At 36.4% G+C, this 7,959-nt stretch overlaps 1 long non-coding RNA gene across 1 annotated transcript; it reads right to left on the bottom strand.

The window, feature by feature from the left end:
- Positions 1-579: 579 nt before the first annotated feature.
- Positions 580-7,147, bottom strand: LOC129350487 (uncharacterized). The gene is made up of 3 exons (XR_008603900.1): positions 6,740-7,147; positions 6,370-6,528; positions 580-2,671 (listed from the first exon to the last, which is right to left on the bottom strand). It is a non-coding gene; the product is annotated as an uncharacterized LOC129350487 (long non-coding RNA).
- Positions 7,148-7,959: the final 812 nt, after the last annotated feature.

Below are 7,959 nucleotides of genomic sequence, written 5' to 3'. Positions count from 1 at the left end.
GTGCACACATGCTGCTGACACATGCACAGCCCAGCCTGAGATGTTGCATTTCCCATAATAACATGTTTAAAAACAAAGATCCACCGCGCAGATCTACAGCAGCTCCTACCTGAGCTTTTGGTCGCTGTCAGCTCCTGCAGCGCTCATGTGCCAACACGCAGGGCAGCATCAGAGCAGCGCTGACTGACTGAGGATGCTGTTAGTGCTCTCAACTGTACGCCCTCATTTAAACACACACACACACACACACACACTGCAAATGGTATCCAAAAGTGTGACTGTAATGCATAGTTTTACACTAAATCAGTCACAGTTTCTGCTCTGAGCTGAGATTTCATCCTTATTGAACTCTCATTCCTGACTTGTGGGTTAAAAATGAGTGTAAAATGTGTAAAACTTTCTCTTGACTTGTTCACTTTGTTGTGTTACATATAACATACAACTCTGTCTTTCTTCATTACTGCCACTGCCCAGGTATTTAGATTTTTTTTTTTTAGGAGGGGGCCAATGTTCCCTGTAATTTTTCCCGAGTCTTAGCAAACACACAAACTCCCTGAGCGTCCCTTGGACCACTGTGAGCAACATCAGACGTGTGCACTGTGGTCACACCAGCATCACATCCATTCATGTTACATGGTTCATTAAAAGAATCAAATTACAGCATTTACATTTCTGTTAAAACACTTTGTCAACAGGAGCCAGTTGAAGGCTGCAGTGATTTTAGTGACACTACAATGTATAAGAGTGAAGTTATTGAATATTTGTCTCTCTTTACTGTTGCAGCGGTTTTGCAAATTGCAGACAGACCCTGTTCACTCCATAGACACCAATGTTATTCCTGTAGCTTGAAAGACAGCTACTTTTGATAAAACTGGGCTTGTAGCACATTGTCTGCCTTGCAACAATGGGAAAGAGGCACCGTTTATGTTTTGACAACCTATATCTAATGAGTTATTGATGCTGGAAGCCCGAATCTGTGAATATCTTTCCAACTTTACTGAACTTGGGGCCACTACCACCTAAGGAGTGATATATTTAATTATGAAAAAAGCATTTAGTCATACTTAAAGCTTTAAGTGCTTTATTAACACGGAACTAAAAATTTTGTATTGTTTTATTATCACAGGTTCTGTCTGAAAAGAGGTGGCATCATTTTAAACAGTGAAATCAAACTAATAAAATGTAATGACCAACCAGTGAGCAATACTGGATTCTGCAAAAACATAAACAACTTTTTAAAAAAAATCTAAATCTTATCTTAATACAGTTAATGTATTAACTTATTTTTGTGTGTATGCATGTATTTATTGATTTATTTAGTACTGTTAACATAGAGTTCTGAGTGAATTTTTCTTAAGATAGACAAAGGCCATTTATTGATTACATATAGACTCTTAAATGTTTATTAAAAACTAAAAAGCATTTTAAAAAAAAACAACTTAGGCATTTATTGAGTCACTAAAATACTGTAGAGTACAGACCACATCAGCATGATTATAAGCATCCTCTGGTAAATTAACAACCAGATACTGATGTCTCTCACCATATGGACTTCAGGAGATGACTGGGGGATGATAAACTGTGACCTACTGGTTGGGTTCTCTCTGTTCTCATGTTTCTTACATGTTTGTCCCCTGACAGCCGGGTCCTAATGTTTTTTGAGCAACACACCATACTATGACGTTTTTACAATGATGGTTCTACTATGAAACCAGTTTGACATGTTTAGGTGTTCTTTGTGTGAAAACTCAGAGATTTCAGGTATCAGAAGGTGGTTTTCAACTTTCTTTGTTAACTTTCTGCCTCAACTTTAAACTAAATTTCCTTCACTAACCCAGCCCTCTGGACTTCCAGGAGGCTGTGTTCCTATTGGCTGTCCAGGTGGCTGCTTGGTGTTATCAAGAACACCTGAGCAGCTTGGTGTTATCAGGAGCACCTGAGCAGCTCAGTGTCTTCCTGCTTTATTTAGCTGCAGTCAAACATTTCCTCTGCTTCTCTTCACCAGTGAACCGGGTTTGGCTCCATTGCTTTAGTTGGTTCTTTAGGCGTTGGCTTGCAGCTTCCAGCAGTAAAATCATCTTTAATGTGTTTCTTGGTGTGTTTTAGGGCTTTGTACTGGATAGTTGTCTTGGTAAATGTGGTTCTTTAGCCACAGTCAGCACATGGTGCTGATGTGTGCAGTGATTAGTGGATTTGTTGCAGCTGAGTTGTGTCTTTATCTTGGCTGTAGTGAGTCTTTAGAGGTTTTTGGTCAGACACATTCTGTATTCTTGTTTGAGAACCAATGTTGGTTGTCCAGAAGGTAAGAGTTCCTGTTCTGATTCTCTGTTCTCAGAGGTTCTCTGGTAGGCTGCAGGAGACTTTAGCGTTTGGGTTGTGCTAGTTTGGTTTTTGTATGGTTTCATTTGGACGACTATCTTGAGGCCCCTCCATGTGGTTTAGTGAGGTTTTCTGGAACAGTTCTACAAAGCAACCTGCAGCAGAAGAGACTTTGAGAGTTTTTAGGAAGTTCTGGAGACCAGACTTTAGAGCAGCAGAAACATTTGTCAGCAGTTTGAGCAGGAGAAGGTGAGCTTCAGAGTAGAAATGAGACAGAAACCTTCTTGACCCGTGTGGTGAGGTCCTGTACCAAGAGTTTGAGCAGGTTGTGAAGAGTCTGTAGTTCTTTGGTCTGAAAGCACAAGAAGAGTCGACTCATTAAAGGAGAAAACAGGAGATATTGTTGGTTCTTCTATCACTCTGCAGTTTCCTTAGACTGAATATCAAGTTTATATTTTAAATGATTTCCCATGTGAGCCCAAGAAGACTTCAATAAACTCCCTCCCTCCCCTGGACACAACATATTTTATTAACATGTTAAATCTGTTTTTTTTATAAATGTTTTTGAGTTATAATCCTAGTTTTAATCATAGTTTTTTCTCTTTGCTTGTTTAGTCTTGTCATCTGTGTAAAAGGTGCTAAACAAATAAAGTTGAATTGATAAACTGAATAACTGACTCATGATTGTGACAACAGAAGTATTTTCATTGTGATTTAAGGGTTTATTTCACTTTTAAGGTTGGGGTTAAAATCTTGACAGAAAAAGAAGATTAAAGAAATAAACTACATAACAAAAAGCAATTAAATCAAAGGGAAAAAAATAATGGAATAAAACATTTAAAAAGTTTTATTATTAAAATGATTTAAGAAATTTAAGATGTAGTTTTCTAATTAAACATTATTTTCAATTTTTCAATTAAATGTTTTGTCTTTCTAAAGGTTTAATAATCTAATTAAATGTTTTGCATTTTTTAAAAATGTTTAATATTATTCTTGTTTAATTTTATTTTTTAAATGTTTAATTATGGAAAATACTTTATCTGTAATTTTTAATATTTGTATTTTAAAAATTGTGTTAAATTTCATAATGATATGTAGTTTATCTTGTTGAATTATCTAATTCAATATTTTGTCTGTTTAATAGAGTTAAACGTTAAATACAATTAAATTATATATACATATACCACCTTTTAATGTTTAGTTTTCTTTTTAAATGCTTCATTGTATTTTCTGTTTAATTCCTATTTGAAGTTTTATTGTCTTTAAGATGTAATTTTCTAATTAAACATTTAATTTTTTAATTAAATGTTTTGTCTTTTTAAGGGTTTAATAATCTGATTAAATGTTTTGCATTTTTTAAAAGGTTTAACATTCTTCTTGTTGAATTGTATTTTTTAAATGTGTAATTCTGGAAAATACTTCATCTGTAATTTCTGATATTTGTATATTAAAAATTTTGTTTAATTTCATAATGACATGGACTGTATCATGTTGAATTATCTCATTCAATATTTTGTCTGTTTAATAGCATTTAATGTAATTTAATGTTTAACTCTATTAAACAGACAAAATATTGAATGAGATAATTCAACAAGATAAACTACATATCATTATGAAATTTAACACAATTTTTAAAATACAAATATTAAAAATTACAGATAAAGTATTTTCCATAATTAAACATTTAAAAAATACAATTCAACAAGAAGAATGTTAAACCTTTTAAAAAATGCAAAACATTTAATCAGATTATTAAACCCTTAAAAAGACGAAACATTGGTGCCCATATAGCTCAACGGGTTAAGCAGGTGATTCATGTACAGGGGCTGGTCCCTGACGCAGCGTCCTGGGTTCGATTCCCGCTCGCGGCCCTTTGCTGCAAGTCTTCCCCCGACTCTTCTCCCCCATTTCCTGTTTGTCTCTTAATATCCAATAAAAAGCTGGAAAAGGCCAAAAAAGACAAAACATTTAATTAAAAAATTAAATGTTTAATTAGAAAATTACATCTTGAACACAATAAAACTTCAAATAGGAATTACACAGAAAATACAATGAAGCATTTAAAAAGAAAATTAAACATTAAAAGGTGGTAAAACATTTAAAAAGAAAAACCTTAACAAAGATTTAATTGAAACATTAAATATTGGGAAAGAAAAAGAAACTCAAACAAGCCGATAAAACATTTGAAAAAACAATTAAACATTAAAAAGACAAAACATTTCGAAATCAAATCAGACATTAGAAAAGAATAAACGGTGAGAAAAGAGCAAAACTAAACATTTAATAAGAATCACACTAAAGACAAAACATTTGAAAAGACACCAGTTAGACTTTAGAAGAGCAAATTAAACAGAAGAGACAATAAAACAATCAAAAAGAGCCAAAACAGATAAAGGACTTAAAGTGTTTTCTAGTCTGAAATGAAAACAGGTTTCTTCAAACATTTCCTCTTTCTATGTTCTTGGTTTGATTGTGGACAGATTTACTAAGAACTCACTTCAGAAAACTGCTTTCCAGATAAAGTCTACTAGTAATTGAAGGCATTTATCAAACTAATGTTACCTTCTGATTTCCACAAACTTTACTGTTCAGTGAAGAGAATCAAAGTTTGTTGAGGATTTCTAAAAAACCCACAGGTGAAGGTCTGAGAAGAACTCCGATCGATGGTCTAAATGTGAAATCAAGACTCATGGTCACAAGTTTTAAGGCTTCTGTTAACCAGAAAGTTCAAACTAACAGAGAAGTACTAAGAAACTTATAAAATTTCAGTCCTCAGACTGTCTGAAGGTTCAAACTAACAGAGAACTACTCAAGAACTTTTAAGATTTCAGTCCTCAGACTGTGGAAAGGTTCAAACTAACAGAGAAGTATTCAGGAACTTAGAAGATATCAGTCCTTGGACTGTCTGAAAGTTCAATCTAGCAGAGAACTACTGTGGGACTTAGAAAATTTCAGCCCTCAGACTGTGTGAAAGCTCAGGTCCTGAGGACTCGGGAGGTGTGGAGGCTTTGGAAAGTCTTGGAACTGAGGGTTCAACCCTCCAGCACAAACGCTGAAGTCCAACCTCCTGAGAAAAACTGTTGTCAAGACTTGAGTTTAAAAAAAAACTCAAAAACGACAAAAACTAGATGATAAATGCGCAAAAAAAAGAAGATTTAGTATTTGAGCAGTTAGCTCCGGGTAAGAAGCGAGACTACCAAGTGGAAGATAGCTGGTTCAAGACCTGCCACTGGCCTTTTTGTTTGTTTGTTTTTGTCAGGATTTTGATAAAAATTTAAGAAGGGTCTGATTTTGAACCAGCGACCTGCAGCTCCATAGGCAAACTTTTAACTCACTGAGCTGCAGATCAGATAAAAAGAAATAATTTCGTCGTCCCTTTGGCATTGTAGTTCCTCAAGTGACCACATGGGTGGAGCTGAGGCAGAGTCTGGGTGGAGTCAGGGCGGAGAGTAGGCAGGGAGGTGGGTGGCGGCCTCCCCCCTCTACTCCCCCATCTCCCCCCACCACCCACCACACCTTCCCCCACCAGTTCTTCAAGTCTCTATGGGTTTTCCCGTGTTTCGTTTTTTTTGTTTTAGTTTTTTGGGTTTTTTTTTTTAGCAACATATAAGAATTCGAACAGTTTTAAAAGTTACTATACTTTTACTTGTGCAATGAAATTATTATTCTATGGCATTTTGTAGATGACATATTATACTCTGATGTTTTCTTGAATTACATACTATTTTGACAATATACTGCACTATGACATTTTTTGAACCACATATCATACATGACAATTTTAGGCAACATCCTATCATTTTGCGCTTTTTGAACCACATAATAATCTTTTTTTTTCTTGCCAACATGCTGTACTATGAACTACAGGCCATATTATGTTATTCTTGAGTAAAGTATACTATACTTTGGCATTTTCTGAACTACATCCTATACTATGGCATTATACACAGAGTGCTTTGATTACATGTTGATTTATAATCTAGATTTTTTTCTGTTTTGTTTTTTGACAGGATTACCACAGACCTGACTGTGAACACTGTCGACACCCACCTCAGGGAGACGCTGCCTAAGATCTCAAGGCTGCTTGGTCGTGGTCTTTCTGGCACGTACTCTTCCAAGATGAGCCGGGAAGTTTAACACTGATGGAATGACACCAGGTCTAAGCTGACAAACTTCCAATTCCTCCTCAACCCATAGTCTCTGGGAAACCTACATGGAGTAAGAAAAGTAGACAGAGAAGTAGTTAAGTCTGTACACAACATATTAAAAGAAATGATGCTAATAAATTAAGTACAAATAACCGAATTCGCCAATATACTGGAGACCAGAGCTATTTAATTTTATAAGTATAACCTTGTTTAGTAACATTTCAATTATTTGAGAGCAGTCCTAAAGAACTGCCTGTAATCCCAATCATCACCTATGAAAAGTCATTCCAAGTTTCCTTGTCTCAATCGTACGACGTAGTGTGTAATTGTATGCAGCACAGTGAGACGGCATACTTGTTTCCGTTTTCACGCCGTCTACATCAACGGAATGCACTGAAACTTTGCCCCCACTAGCTTAGCCTCGCTGTAGCACGCAGCTCAAAGGGGCGTGTCCTATCTACTCATTCATATCTATGAGAACAACGGTAGCTGCATATAAGGACGCCTGACGTTGATTAGCTGCGTAAATACCATTATATACAGTCTATGGTAAATATGTATGTGAATCGCATCATTGGCTGCAGCAGCCAGTCACCGGTCACTCACTGACTCACACTGAAAAATAGCACAGAATGAATTGTTACGTGTTTATTTTATTTACAATTTAGGTTGGATTTTTTTTTTTTTGTGCGCAGCGCAGATTTTCTGTGCGCGGTGTCAGCAGTGCGCAATTACGCACGCGCGCAGTTTAGAGAGAACAGTGGAGGAGGGGGGCACTGTCAAGTCTTGGTGCAAACCAAGAGTTCCCTCTGCAGGACAAAAACTGGAAGCACCGCTGCATAAAGTGGCAAATGCAGCAAGTCAATATTTTGTTGACATCTAGTGTAAAACACAGATGGAAGACAAGTAAAGTGTGTTGAACACATGTTTAGGAATTCAGACCTCCTCTGGCTGCAGGAGCCTCAGAGTTAGAAAGCAAACTTTGATTCTAAATGTGTTCCCTCCATGTTCCATACCACTCATTCCCTGTAGGCCTGTGAGGAGTTTTAGCTTATTGGAAGTTCACATGTTTTGAGTTCACAGTGATTTATCTGATGCAGTTCCAGAGCAGTAATTGTGTAACATTGTCTTTGTTGTATATTGAGATGTGCATGTGCAAATGCAGTGTAGTTTATTTGAACAGCATTACAGAATGATGGAAACAAAAAGCAGATAATCTAAATGGAACCTGGTACACACACTAGAAAATGGTCTTCACTGTTGCATTTTCAGGCTCCACGGTGGATCGGTGGTTAGTACTGTTGCCTTGCAGCTAGAAGATCCCTGGTTCGTGTTCCGGCCTGGGATCTTTCTGCATGGAGTTTGTGTGTTTTGCCTGTGCATGCGTGGGTTTTCTCCAGATACTCTGGCTTTCCTCCCACAGTCCAAAAACATGCTGAGGTGAATTGATTATTCCAATTTGTCCGTAGGTGTGAATGTGAGTGTGATTGTT

Source organism: Amphiprion ocellaris, chromosome 14 (genome assembly GCF_022539595.1).
Source record: "Amphiprion ocellaris isolate individual 3 ecotype Okinawa chromosome 14, ASM2253959v1, whole genome shotgun sequence".
In the NCBI taxonomy this organism is placed as follows: Eukaryota; Metazoa; Chordata; class Actinopteri; family Pomacentridae; genus Amphiprion; species Amphiprion ocellaris.
The sequence above is the reverse complement of the archived record's forward strand: the minus strand, read 5'-3'. Positions and strand labels throughout refer to the sequence as shown.